Raw genomic sequence first — 15,392 nt, 5'->3', positions numbered from 1 at the left:
GCAGAGAGGGGGGAAGAAACCCAGCCCAGAGAGCATGTTAAATCGCTCAGGAGAGGAAGGTGGAAAATTACGCTGGCTCCCAGCCGGCCTGTCCTCCTCTGCGCAGCCAGGAGAGCAATTTTCCTAAGAAGTTGAGCAAAACGAAATCAGCCCCTTTTGGATCCGCAGCCTTCGTCCCTCCGCGTGTCGGCCAAGCCTCAGCCTTCCGCGGGCGCGTAGGGCCCATCCGCGCAGCCCTGCGCCGCGGATGCTGGGCAGGAGGGTTTCCAGCGGACCCCCCCCCTTCCTCCGGCTCCCCCGGCCTCCCAAACCGCCCTGGCCCTCCCCGGCCCCATCCCGCTTCCCTCGGCCCGGCAGCCCCTGCCCCACCGCCTCGGCTCTCCCCGCCATTGAAACCTACTGGGGGAAACGGAATTTTCTGGGGGCGTTTGGTCCGTGACACCTCCCGGGGCACCTGGGGTACCCGGGGCTGAGGCTCGTCCCGGTGTCCCCCCCTCCGCCATCCCCATCCCGCCCCGGGGCTGCCCCGGGCGCAGGCGGCCAGCGGCAGCTCTTGCAAAAACTCGGGATGAAAAAGTTGAAGGCTTAATGTTTTCTGACAGATACAAATGATACCCCAAGGCTTTCTTGAAACTCAGCGACTGACGGCTGGAGAAATGGTTTTCCTATTCGGGTTTCTGCAGCTGGAAGCAGACGGGGGCGGGAGGGGGGGGGAGTTCCCCTCGGCCCTCCTCCCCTTACCCTCACCCCCAAAATCAAACCATCTCCTGGGTATCCACCGCTGACCTGGGACAACTCTTTTTTTCCCAAAACGCCTGACGGCACAGTCCCACCCTGGCCCAGAGCTGCTTCCCAACCCTCTTCGCATCCTTCAGACCACAGGCACTGAACTCGGCTCTAAGAAAATATTAATTTGCTGTTAGCGGCGGCTTGGGTTTATCTCTGGCTGTTGGCAGCCTGATGACAACGCCGGAGGATGGACAGCTCGGGAATACGGGGGGTTGTTTCCCTAGGTGGGGGGGGGAAGAGAGGGGAAAATTAGAATATCGTCCCATAATTCCCTCTCTGAGCAGAGGGAACATGCTTTTCTTATTAATTGATGGAGGAAGGGGCACCGGAGTTTGCTAAGCAGCCTGCTCATGTTACTCCGTGCATCTTTAGATCCCGAAATGTGTCTCTTGTGGACTAAAAAAGATGCCGCTGAAGCAGGAGAATCGAAGGCCCGGGCACTCCGTTGGCATTTGCTGAAGACCCTTCTTCAGCAGAAAAAAAGAGCCTGCGTTTGGAACCACGGATCTTATGTTTCCATGTGGGTTTCCCCCACCTTGTTTCAGGCGAGCAACCTCTTAATTGCTGCAGCGTTTGGATGGGGGAAACACATTTCCCTTAAACAGGACATTTCCTGAAAGGCTGAAATATTCTAATAACGCGCTGGGCTCTTTAATGTTCTCAGAACAGCAGCGAATCTCTGCAGAGCCACACATTTCCTGCTTTAAAATGCAAAATCAGAGAAACAATTAACCTTTGTGTGCATTCAGGTCCTTCTCTTATATATTATTTTATTTCTTTTTTCCTTTTTTTCCTTCTCCCCCTTTTTTTCCTTACAAATTTTTATCTTCTTTTCTTTTTCTCTCTTTTTAAAAATTCTCTCTCTCTTTTTTTTTTAAAATTTCCTCCCAAAAGGCTGATTTCGCCCCGCTGCCCGGCGGCACCGCGCTGCTCCCGGCGCGGTTCTGCCGCAGCCCCCGCTCGTCTCCGCTGCCCGGGGAGCAAACCCCGCCGAGATGAAGGCACGGGACCCTTTTCTTTCCAGTTTCATGGTGGGAACAGTCGTATCTTAACGGGCACATCTCGGGGAGAGATAGGAACATACCGCCTTCCAGAGGGCTGTGCTAATCAGCACGCCGGGTTAGATATAAAAGTTCAGGGCAAATAAAACGAATTAGTTTTATTAGCACGTTTAGGAGGCGGTCTAACGAAGGAATTCGGCTTTACTAGAGAATGTTTTCTCCTCCCCTTTTGTTATTTAAAAGCAACATGCATCCGAGCTGCTCATCACGGGAGGGAAATAATGCATCATTGAATCTGCGGTCATTTTCTCGGAGAAAGGCGCTCCCTTCTCTAAACCCGAAAAGAAGGATATATACTCTTGGAAACACAGGATTTCATAATAAAACCTGCGTGAACAATAAAAGCGACTGTAAAGGATAGGCTGCGGAGCCCGCCAGGTTATTGTTCGGCGGTGGGTTTCGGTAGGAAATATCTGCCTCGGTCACAGGCGCCTTTAACTCGGCTAAAACTTTCCCAGGGAAATGTTGCCACTGCTCCGGTGCGGGATTTCCAGGGATTTTGTCCGTATTTCAGGCAAATGAAGGATTTTGGGGAGGTTCTGTCAGTGAAGTAGCTTTCAGGAATTATTTGGAAGTCAGTTTTTAGGTCAGCGGCTGGAGTTGGCGCAGGGAATAACCCGGAGAACACGGACCTTGGTTTGTTAAGTGGAAAAAAAATATTTTTTAATTGCTATAAAAAAGCAAACGGCGTCTCCGTCCTCGATTGAGGCACAACGGTATTGTTTTACGTCCAATTCGTGCCTCGGATTTTGTGCTGCTCTGCAGTGCGGTTGGCAAAATTTGGGGAAAAGGGACGAAGTAATAGAAAACTCGCCTGGTGACAATTTTTTTTAACGTGAGACCTAAAAAAATATCCGAAAGATACCGTCGGTGGGGAGCCCTCACGTCCATTTAAGCAGGGTTAAGACGCGGAAAAAAAGCCTTTTTCCCCCCACTCTGAGAACTTCACTCCCGCTCAGGAGCGGTGCTGCGAGGCAGTCGCACTATATATAGTTCCTAAAGATGGTGCCTATTTTTTTTTAAATCAGAAAAGAAAAAAAAGGGGAAAAAAAAACCCCAAAAAGAAAAAGCAGAGGGGCGTAGAATATTATATTTTTCTGAAAAGCGACTTCATCGACGGCCCAAACTCTCCCCGCTGCCGCCTCTCCTCCGCGGCAGCGCAGCCCCGGCCGAGAACCGCGGAGGCACCGCGCACCCCCGGTCCCCACCGCCACCTCTACCCCCCCCCCCCCCAGCTCGTTCCGGGGAACCCCCGCTCCGCCGGGTCCGCCCGACCCTCCGCGCATCTCCGCGCACACAGCGCTGCTGCCAGCGGCACCGGGGACCCGGGGACGAGCCGCGGTTTCCTCCGCGCCGCGGAGCGCCCCGAGCAGAAGCGCTGGAGGCTGAAAACGGTGCGGCACGTTAGGAAAAAAATTTAAATATATGTATATATATTAAAAAAAAATACATAAAATGAGGTAACCCCTCTGGAATTGCATCTCCCAGCGTATTTGTCAGAGCTGACGAAGCGCAGAGGCCCCGAAAGAATTTATACACGGTATAAAGATGTCAAGGACTGCGCGGAACGGGCTGCCCGCCGCACCGCGGCCTCCGCGGGCGCGGAGCTGCCGCCGAGCTCCGGGGCCGGGTGGGGAGGCGAGGCCGCGGTGAGGGGCGTCCGTCCCGGTTTCGGCTTTGTTTTCCAGCCCCGAAAAGCTCCGGTACGTCCGGAGCTGCGTCCCCGCAGCTGCCGGGTGGGCCCGGAGGAGGCGAGAGGCGTGGGGGGGGGACACACACGACGGGGGCGGGACGGCCCCGCGGGACACGCGTGGGGAGACACGGCGGGGGCGCGTGGGGCGGGACGCGTTGCGGTGCGGGGGGGGGGAGGCGGGACGGGTGGCACGGGGCCGTCCGTGGGGGACAGGCGGCGACACGCGTGGGGAGGGACGGGCGCAAGGAAGGGACACACACACACACACACACACACGGGACACGCGTGGGGCCGTTCCCGGGTAACTTACCGGGCGGTGCGCTCGGCGGCGGCGGGGTGCCGGGCCCGGCGGGCGCTGTGAGCGCCCCGGCCGCCGCTCCAGGGTTTTCTTGGGAGATTTCCCCGTCTCCTCCTGACGTCAGCCCCGTCCCAGGGTGCCGCAGACGGGGGAGGGCCGGGGGCAGGGCCGGCCGCACCGGGAGACCGGCGGCTCCGGCTGCCCCGCGTCCCGTACCTCCGTCCCGCCGCCAAAGGCATCCCCCGGGCCCGGCAACCCACCCACCCACCCCCGCTCCCCGCCGCCGGCCGCCCCCTCCCCGTGGCCGGTAGCCTCCCCGCCGCCGACCCTCGGTGCAGCGGCCCCGGGGCCGCCCCCGGGGCGGTTTCGTGCTCCCGGTTACACGGCCCCTGCCCTCTTCATTTCCTCCCGGCCGGTGTTCTTGTCCGAGGGGGCAGGGACAAGGAAGGGCCACTTTTTTTTTTTTTTTTTTTTTTTTTTTTGCCCCCCCCCCCCCCGAAATACTCTCCTGGTTCAGGACTTCAGCGTGGAGGTGGGTGCGCAGGGCCGAGCACCCCGGGGGAGGCAGCAAACAGCACCCAGGGCCGCCCGGGCTGCAGCCGGGGCTGGAGGACGCAGGTCTCCGTGGGGATGCTTACGTGGGTGATACGGGGCAGGCACACTGTGCTGCTCAGCCAGCCCAACACCCAGGCCCTTCATGCAGTTTAATTTTCCAGGGCTGCTTCTGGAGTTCCAGACACTTCGCTTCTCATACCTACCCCCCTGGAAGGTCTCCTCCCAAGGGAAAAACACACAAGCCATGCGGCGACCGAGCGAACACGGCGGTGGGGATGTGCCTTGTGCTTTCCTAAGTCGAGTGGGTCACACACGCTTGCACACACACACACAGGCTATAGCTGTAGCTGAAAACCAAGGACAACGAATATGGAATGGATCAGAAAGATAAATAGCATAAAATCAGGAACAGTCCAGTCCCACACTTGCCATTTGTTATAGAGAGAAGAAGTAAATGGGATTCACATGTCGAGCATTAGCTGGTTGTTAGTCTGTAAGATAATATTAACTTTAGTGCTTGCTGGTTTACTCCAGTTTTCCAAAGGCAGTTCCAGGAGGCGCCCAGCCTGTAATTTAGGATGGCACATACTGTGTGAAAGAGGCTTTGGCACCGGGGCCTACCAAGCACATCAAGGTGATATTAACGTAATAAAACGTTTGGAGAGGGAGTAGGAGCTCATAAATTAATGCATTCTACTGTTTTAATGCTAGGAGCTAACAATGCGTTTCCTGTTCGGCTGATCGTCCCTGCTGCAGCCTAACAGCTGTTTTAAAGGTGCTGTGAAATTAAAGAGAGGGAAGATGATTGTCTTTAAATCAATGTTTAATGATGTGTCATTAGGAGAAAAGTCTTCCTCCAGCAGATGTGTACATGCTGAGGATGGAGGGGAGCTTCCCAGGCTGCCTGCCTGCCTGAGGAGCCGGGGGGGGGACACCCCCGGGTGCCACCAGTCTTGCGGATGGCCCTGATGTCGCCAGCACCGGTGCACAGCTCGCTCGGCACCGGGAGAGGCTTTGCCCCAGTCTTCAGGTGGGTGCTGAGGAAACTTCTACAGGACGTTGAACTGCTGCAAGGTTTTCGAGTAATTTGAGTCATGACTACGAGCAGGTGAATACGGCAAATGTTGAGAACATCCTGCCTGTGTTCAGCATAGGTCATGGATCCCAGGATCCTTCCCCCATAAAGATCAGATACGGATGCCAGAATATCCCCCGACCCAGGAGTCTCTTTCTGAAGGGAGAAGCTCTGAGTGATCTCCCTTTTTGCGGGGGATCAGAAGAGCTCTGGGGAGGCAAACGGGGGGCTGGGGCTGGCCGGTGGGCCTTTGGGCTGCAAGGACAGATTATATATAGACTTCATCCCTCCTGGCCTAGGAGACAATCCTCGCTGAACGTGTATGATGGGCTGGAAGTGTGTCCGAGCTCTTCACTCATGTAAGTCAGTTGGACTGAGACACCTCTGGCTAGGCACTAACTGCAAGCTCTGGGTACTAGAAAAACAAACGTAGCTTTGAGGCAAGATGTAGGAGTGAACTTTGAGATGTGGTGCCTAAAATAAGGTGGAAATGGAAACTGAGTGTAAATCTTTCTGTAGGTGCCTAAGTCTTGTTATTTCCTTTGCCCTTGATCCAAAGAAGGATTAATTTGTCTCAGCGTCTGTGCTTCAGCTTCCAGTTTAAAAGATGGCCATCGTAAAACTTCTCCTCCAGAGAAGACATCAGAAGTCAGGTGCCAACAACGCACCGGGGCTTGTGCCCAAAAGACACCGAGGAGCGCACAGCGTTGCTGGGGGTGGGGAGGGAAGGGCACCTCATCGCCAGGTGACCCTCCTGCTGCCAACCAAACCAGCGTCAAATCATCTCCAACCCAACCCAGTTTCCAAAAGTATTGTTTCCACAGCCAAGCTGATATTCCGCATGATGGTGGCATAAATTGTTCCTACACAAATAGAAGAACCCTTTGCAATTGCTTTTTCTAATCATCACAAACATTCATTAAAAGAAAGTCTCTCTGTACTTCCAAATATAGTGAAGAAATGACTCTCCAAGCTCACCCATTCCTTTATTTGCAGCCTTCCTTCTTAGTGCATCCTTGGAAGAGTGTCTAAGAGGCCACACTGCTTCTTTGAGAGAAACAGGGATGTTTGGAACATGACTGGATTGTAACGTTTCTAAACTTCCCAGAAGAGGCAAATTGTAAAGGAATAAGCTTCTTTCTGTGCACGCACATTTGTTTTGGAGCCAAATGGAAAGGAGAGCTCAGAAAAAAAAATGACAAATTGTTTGGAAAATATTGTCCTTCCCAAGACAGACCTAACCATACAGGGGGAAGGGAGTCAATACTGAAATTTTCCCTTTATATTCGAGTCCAGCAGCCCTCCCATTCACTCCGCTGGGAGGTTTGTGTGAGTCAGACCTGCAAGATCATCCATTCAGGGTAATATTTCCAGCACTTCAGTCCCCTCCCTGCTTCACTCCTATTCCCCCTGGAAGAAGTCCCCCCCCTCAGATTTATGGTAAGAGCAGCGGGATGGAACCCAGAGCTGTCCCTGTCCCTCCTAACCTCATCCACAGCCCAGCATCACTGAAGATGAACAGCGGCGAAGGAAAAGGCAGAGCAGCTCTGTCACTTAGAAAACATATCTGTGAGTTTACGCAGATCATTGCGAAAAGCAAAAAGCACGCTGGAGCAAGGAAAATTAAGTATGAGGACTGGGAGAAGTCCTCTTTCCAGCCCTGCCCAGCCTCCTGGTGTGACTCCAGCAAGTCGTATGAGGTTTATGTGCCTGCAACCAACTACCCCGACCTCCCCCCAGGGCGTGGGCAGGTTAAGGCAGGAAAAGGTGTTAGGCAAATGGAAGAAGCCATAAAAGAGCAGAGTTTATTGGCATTTTGATCATGCTTGTGAAAGGCTGCAGTAGCCACACTGGATCGATAATGCTAGACCCGATTTCTTTGTGGACAAAATGAGGGGTCTATTGCCGCCTTGGTGGTTAGATGGTAACACGGAAAATACTTGTGGCAAGGAAATCCCTTCTCTCGTTTTAAGTTACTGAATTTATCATCATTGTCATCTTTAAGTAATAAACAGACACGATATTTATGCATCCCCAACTGCTAATGGTGACATTTATGCAACAACAAAAAAAGCTGCAGCAATTGTGTACATCAGCAATTAGCAGCGCGCAGAGCGGGCAAGATGCTTTGAAAGGAGATGTTGGGAAAGAGATTTCTTTTGTGTGTGTGGTTGTGTTTATTCCCTGGTGACACGCTGCTAACAAGCTGCAAACCAAGGATCACCCACAACAAACAAAAACAAACAAACGAAGTTTTGTAGAGGGTGGTAATACTTAGTTTAATTCTCTTAGGCCTTTAAAAATAATTATAGCCCTGTTTGTGACAACTGGAAAGGCCACATTTACTCCAATAAAACTGCTTGTTATTCTTCAAGAACGACATTTAGAGATGTTTCCTTATACAAAGTAGACATTAATGGGAGTAGATCTCAATCAATGAAATATTGATGTATTTCTCATCTTTGTACTAGCAGGATTTTTGATTCTGCAGTTTGTGGTCAGCTGTTTACTTGCCAGTTAAATCGCAACATATTTAACAACTTTCTAGAGATCTGTCTGAGGGCTTACTGCCAAAGAAGAGGATCCTGGGGATTTGGGCATTAGTGAAAAGTTACTTAAGGTCTAGACATGGATCCAAGTATCTCTGCTGCAGTTTATTCCATGCATTATAGATTTTGGGGGAAAGTGATAAATGGCACATATACCTTCAAAATGACGCACACGCCTCCTATGTTCTCACAAGGCAGTTGTTACATCTGATTCCAAATACTCCGCTGTGCTTAGTATTGTTCATCTGTGCCTTGACAGCACAGCAGTGTCTTAGCTCATGCAATGTCTGAGTGTCATACTGGATTTAATGTGCCATCTATTAGACCTTAGCATTTACTTAAACCAGCTTCTTAGGCCTTGGCGGACCCCCCCTCCCCTCAGATATAATATAAATATAGATACCCAAGTCTCCCTTCTGTTGAGAAGCATTTAGCTTTGGCCTTAACAGGGACCAAGCATATATTTATGTGTAAGTTTGTTCTCATTCATGAAGGGATGGCTGAGGGCAGAGATGTGCCGTATTCTGGGGATCTGTCACTGGCTATGTACTTTATTCCTCCCTCTTCCCCAGGGATTGGCTTTGGGCCATGGTGAGAGGCAGGAGAAGGGACTTTGGCCTGACCACTCTTCATTCCCGATGTTAAAGAGTGCCGGGGAGCAAGACTTTCTTAGAGCCAGGACTGCCTCCTCTCCAGCCCTGTGGGACCTTCTCGGTCCTGTATTATTATTGCTCTATCTATTATGATTAATGACTTCCAAAGTTGTTCTAAAACTATTTAAGTGCCTGATGATCCATCTGAAACTCATCTCCATTCTGTGCACAGGTCCCAAGCGTTAATCTTTATAGGTGACCACGCTGGCCTGTGAGTAGAAATGAGGTAAATACACATTATTTGGCAGGAGCTATATGTCGGACAGCGCTTTCTGGCAGCACGCACAGGGCCTCATACAAATGAAAACTGATGGCTTACTATTTTGTTACATTTTTCCCACCAGAGTTATTACCTCCTAATTGCAGGGATGGATTAAACCGAAGAGAGCGTGCTAGTTCAGGGAGAGGCTGCCACGCGTTAGCCTTGAGCGGTCACCGGGGGAGCGGGGGCCGGCGGGCTCCCCTCCTGCTCCCACTTTCTGCCCTCGCCGTGCTCGGCACCAGCGCATCCCCCCACCAGTGCGGGAAGCTGGGGTTAAACGCAGGCTGGCGTTGCACTAGAGGTGGCATTGCCGAGGGAATTTGTACTTTCTGTGCGGTTCCAGGGACACGGGAGGATGCAACCAGCTCTGCGCTGATTTCTCAATATGCATCTCATTACTCACGGACCTACCTTACAAAGCTGTATTTAGATGATCTCTTTAATTGCTAAACATATCCCTGAGGTCTGCTGAATTCAGTGAGGCAAAAAAAGGAGAGGCGGCTTCCAGAGGGAGCCTGAGAGCGGCTGGTGGAGCCGACGTGACAAAACATCATTTTATACACCTTTGTGTGTTTTACAGCAGAGCTAGGCGCCGGGCTGAGGATGCTCAAGGTGGATTTGGTAGTTGCACGTGTAAAGACCTGCTGGATCTTGTTATTCCCAAAAGCTTTGCACCGCAGGAGCTTCCCTGTGCACCCGCGGTGCTCCTCCTGCCATCCCGCCCCAGCTCTCCTCATGGGCCAGAGGACATCATCCTGCCAAAAATGCCCGGATCACCACACTTCTGCTCTCCTGAGACCTCCCTGTTTTAGGCCACGGTTTCAAAGCTGGATCGCCAGCTTTCTGGCCCACAGCAGATGTCTTGTTGGTGTCTCCATCTCTGATTTACCATGATCGGCAGCAAAAGTTCAAGGGCACTTACCCCTGAAGACAAAGCAGCACAGAAGAAGGATTTTCACCATCGTGCCTCTGCCTGCTTTCAAAATCAGCAGGGTGTTTTGGTGCAAGACAGAGAGATTTTTTGTGCCTGTTTTAACAGTGCAGAGAAAATGATGATAGACCCTTTATAGAGACCGGCTTGTCCATGCCACAGGGCACGGGCACGTTTTTATTCTCTGTTTGCACAGGGCAAAGCTGGACGGTTCCCGGAGCAGGGCTGGGCCCCCGGGAGGTACCATCCCAGGCTGGAAATCATCCCAGGGTCAGGAGAGGGAAGGCATTTCTGGCCACTGCAAATACGGAACATGATGTAAATACATTTTCTCCAAAGGCATGAAAGGGCTGAGCTCTCTCCTGCTGAAACATGACTACACTAAACCGAAGATGCTCATAGCAACAGAAGAGCAAGAAAATGAATGAGTTTGGGTGCAAATATTTGGCATTTAGAAAGCAGATGAATTGTCCATGTGTGTATATTAAAAACACCTTTAGCATTTTTGCTCTCCCAAAGGGAACGTCTACAGAAGAAGACTAACCTGGAGCTCTCCCAATGACTGGGCTGACCACAACGTAATCACCAAAACTAGGTATAAGGTTAAAATTAAACACCTGCGTAGAAAGTGTTTGCAGAAGAGAAGTCCTCATTTGCCTGTGAGCAAGAGAATTAAAGGCATTCATCCAGCTCGATGAAATACCGTGAGATCTATGGGTGGGAAGTGCTAAGTATTACAATTATTATTTACTATATATTAATATTTGTTATTCAGGAGGATTTGTGTGTGGAGGGAACTTGGAGGATCTGGTCTGGCTCTGTGTGTGCTGGGACTTTCGAGGGATATTTTTTAGTGTCTACCATAATTATAGATGACAACTGAGTGAAACCTTGTGGTTTTACTCTACAAAACATTAAATTCAGCAACTGCCCATGTTTTCAGGAAAAAAAAAATTTAAAAAAAATCTTTCAGAATGTATTTGAACAGTATTTCAATGGTGTGGCTGGAGTGGAGTCTTTTTAAAAAGAGATCACACATGGCTATGATGGAAAACTGTAGGCTTAGGCTCCTGGTCATAAAATCGAGCACCGCGCACGAGGGTGTCAGGTATTTTAATCCTCCTCTGTCTCACACAGCCTGCAGAGAAAATCCACCTGCACATCCTGCTCACAGTGGTGCTTTCGTCTCTGTGCTGTTCGTAGCGGTTGATGTTTTGTGTGAAGATGTACCTGGCTGGGGCTTTTCTTGCTTCACCTTTTGGTACCTGCAAAGGAGAAGAGCAGAACACTTCCCCATTGACTTGGGGGAGTTGGATTTTTGTGTTTTGAAAGATGACACGTCTTTCTGGGTGAACTGCAAAAATTGCCAAAAAACATTTAAGGTGTGTTTGTATAATTGCTTACTGTACATCTCCGGATTAGCGAGTGCATTTAGATGTTTAGTTTTAAGGACCAGAGTTTATTCTGCTTCATGCTTAAGTAAACACTGGAAGTTTGGATCCTCCGTACCGGATAAGACCTCTGGTTCATCAGGTCTGGTATCCTGCCTCTGGCAGTGACTCACATCTGATAGTGGGAGAAGCTGCCATGCCGGAGACCTGCGGTGCAGCCGGGATGCGCGTGCGCTGGGATGCGGGGACCGGCTCGGCACCGCGCGCTCCAATCCTGCCCATCCTGAGCAGCAAACCCTTTGGTTCCACATCGTTATGTCTTCATTGGCTTTAAAACATCATGAAATGTTAGATACGCTTCTTCAAAAGGGCCTCATCGTCTTCATCGATAGCGCCTGCAGAACTGCTGCTGCTCGGTCTTTTCCACGCCATGGCCATACCGGCACTCTGCCATGAGAAACCTCCTGTGGTTTCTGCTCTTGCATACCAGCATGTCCCTGCATAGCTCCTCCCTGGTGTGCTGGGGTCCTCGGTCACGGCTCACACATATCGAAATTGCTGGTATTAAAGCCTGCAGGTGGGAAAAGCATTCCCGAGGTTTACTTCAGTGTTTCACTCCTCCCATTGCTACGGTGCGTCTGAGCCGAGCTGCGGTTTGGTTTTTTTAAACTTCAACCCTTATGTGACATATAATAACTCTAAACTGTGTTACAAGCCAAGATTACAAGGTATAACATGAGGTGAAACAGTATATGGGAAATAAGGATGCATGAGAGATTTTGTACAAAGGAAGTAACCCACTGTACATAAACTGGGTAGTTGCTCAGGGCAAACCTTTAGGATTTGATGGATTATTATCCCTGGGATCCAGTGTTAAAGAGTGTTTATTTATTATAGCTCCCTAGTTCTCCTGCTCCCACCACGTCCCAGCCTTGGGGCTCCGAAAGACTCAGAAATGCCACTTCTCCCTGACTGCCTCATCTCCAATCCTCATCACTTGGGCATCTCCATTTAAGGCTGAGCTCAGACCTGTACTGCTCTCCTGCTGCCTACCATAAACAAACAGGAGAAACGTGGTACCACTGTGCAGGTTTAGCACTCCTGCCCTCAGGAAACGTGTGTGGTTGCCCTGTCCTCTCGTCCCCTGTGTCCGCGTGTCCCAGCCCTGCCACCCCGCTGCCACCGCTGCTGCTGAGGGCTTGCACCTGATGCTTTTCGCAAGAGCTATGAAAGGTGATATTGTTCCAGTTCTGTTACCACCTAATGTTGCTGCTGAGCATTTCTAATCCCCTAATTACAAATGCAAATGCAGCGAGTCAGGTCCTGATGGATGGCTCTCCCCAGATGCCTTCCTCCTTGTTGGGTGACTCTGACTGTTCCTCATCAAAGCTGGATGGAAATTGTGTTTTCTGGAGGAGTACAGCTTTTGTGGGGTACAAAAGCTTCCTAGATTTGACTGAAGGAGTACTTCGATGCTGCATTGAAGCCAGTCGAGGTCCCTCTCATGACAAAAGAGGCAGCAAAAGAACAAGGATATTAGCTGTGAGCTTGCAATGCTCCCATTCCCTTTTTTCCCCCAGCACTTCATTTGGATCAGTTTCTTTTACATTTCTCCATTTCACACTATCTAACTGCAAATTTAAAACCAGTGTAAAATTATCCAGCTCCACTCTTTTTTTTTAAGTGGAGGCTGTATTTGTTTTGGTTGGAATCTGGGAGAAATGACTGTGCCCTAAAGGCAAGAGGTGTGACCTGCAGAGCAGGGCACATCCCTAATCCGCTGACTGCAGTGACACTCCTGGCAGGGCTGGGAACTGGGAGTCTCTTTTGTCTCTGACAAAAGGAGCATCATGTTAGAAACATGTATTACTTGATAAGGTATTCCTCCTGTAGAGACGGAAAGGAAATAACCTTGGAGGCCAGAGACAGAAATTACATTATCCATTACGCCTGGCAGCAGATAGCGCAGGGTTTAGTCATGGGTAGTCGTAACCATCTAAACTGCAGCGCTCCCATGGCTCCCCTGGAAGGATTATTCAGCAGCCTAACACATTTCATCATTGGGAAATATTTCCTGATATTCAGCCTAAACCCTTCCTTTCTTAATCTCATCCCATTGCTCTTAGTTATGCCCCATGTATAACTGTAAATAATTCTTCTCCCTCCTTGATGTTTACAGCCTCCAAATACTTGTAGGCTGTTATCATGTCCCCTTAGTCGTCTCCTAGCTGAGCTATACGTATTTGTCTCTTTTAACCTCTCCTTAGAACTCAGCCCACCCCCTCCACCCCGCCTGCCTTACCGTGGTCCTCTGCTTTTCTCCAAACCCCTTCCCAGTCCCTTCCCCACCGCTGTTCTGCCGTGAGGAGCTCTGGCCAGGATGCAGTCTTCCCCACACAGCCCCTGCAGAGCTGGGTGGACAGGGATGTCCCCCTGAGGTGTCCTTCGGGTCACACACCGGTCCCCATGCCCTGGCCAGGCTGTCACCCTCCCACACCTTATGGTGCTCCTTTCCTGTCTCCCGCAGCTTCTTAAGATGGAGCTAAGCTTGGACCAAATTGTGTTTTCAACCTGCTTTGCCTTTCTTTTTCCAGACCCTTTCTCAGCTCCTCTCCTTCATCCCAGGGAAAAGGGAGCCAGGAGCCACCTCTTTCCCCCTTCCCTGGGCAGCAGGACTTGCCGAGCTGCTGCAGAGATCCATCTTGCCACAGCTTTCATCTTCTTGAGTCTTTTTCTTACCCAGAGGAGAAGTTAAACCCCATAAGCTATTTGTAGGATTATTAATGTCAAAGCTGGTGGCTGGAGAAGAATCCCAGGACGTCGGCATTTAGAGAAGCACTTGCCCAACAGTGCTCTCTCCGGAGCCCTCCCGCAGATTGCCCACGGCTCGGCGGCCACGGGAAGATGCTGTGAGGTGCGGAGTCCCTCTTTTCCAGCACTTGGCTCCCATCACCCAGCAGCAGCCGTGAAACCCGAAACGCCTCCTTCCAGCCCAGGGCAGGCTGGCTGCTAATTCCTCCCAGTGTAAATTTACACCCGGAGCTGTTTTCTGACAGCGGGCAGAGGGCAGGCCGGGAGAGGGCTGCCCGGCCACAACAAATTAGAGCCCTGAGTGGCAGCTCTCGTGGGGATGCTGCTCCCCTTCTCCTGACACGCTGGGCTGCCTCAGGCTGCAGGCTCTTGATGCTCATTGCAGTCATCACGGTATTTTCCCCTTGGTGTACTGCAGTTAATTATTTCTGTGTTGGGTTGCAGTTATCATCTTCTCCTGACCTGCAGCGCCTGCAGCGATGACAAGAGCAAGAGCACGCAGGTGACTGGGAGCCCTGTACAGTGGGAGCGGGGCGGCTGGCTCCGAGCAAGCCCTTTCCCTCCAGGATTGCTGTGCTCACGCTGGACTGCAGGAGTCTGCAGTGGGATTTTTGTCTGCCGCCTTCTTCAGCACGTGAGGAGGATCCAGACGCACCTTGTCGGTGACAGGAGGGGTGTGCTGGGGCAGGTAGAGACTCAAGGGCAAGGTCACACCTTGAGTTGCCTATGGATGATGCTCTCTGCCTTCCAGAAATTGTCTCTGGAGGTGAGACTGTTGTGTCTTGCGTGAAGCCAGTGGGGATCTGGTCTGGGAGGGGAGACCGAGCCCTGGCTCAGGGCGGCAGCGGCCACGTCGCACTCGGCATCACACTGGTGATGACTGCAGGGCACTGATCTTCCTCCTGGAGGCAGAAACCAGCAGGATCAGGCCGTGTCGGAGTTCTCTGGTCCAACCAAACCAGCCTGGGAGGACTCACTGCAAACCACCACCTGTACACCGCTAAGGGACGGCTGATGTCCGCAGTCAGTGTGCTGGAGAGGAGCCTCTCTCCAGGAGAATCCACCCCTCCCGCCAGCACCTCCTCTTGAGGGAGGTGGCTACAAATTTGTAGCTCCCTTGCCAAGGCGCTGTGAAATGGAGTGGCCGACCTTCCTTCCAGCATAGCGGCCAGCTCTCATTTTGGTGGTGGTGACATAGGTGGGAGCTCGTTGCGTTAAACGTCTGTGTGAAGCCCGGACAAGGCGTGCTCTCGGAAAGCCCCATTTCACCGCTTTCCATCGCTAACCCCTCAGAACAAGGCCAGGAGCTCCCTGCAAACCTGTT

The sequence above is a fragment of the Aquila chrysaetos genome, chromosome 22 (assembly GCF_900496995.4).
Source record: "Aquila chrysaetos chrysaetos chromosome 22, bAquChr1.4, whole genome shotgun sequence".
Lineage (NCBI taxonomy): Eukaryota > Metazoa > Chordata > Aves > Accipitriformes > Accipitridae > Aquila > Aquila chrysaetos.
This window is presented reverse-complemented; position numbering follows the sequence as displayed.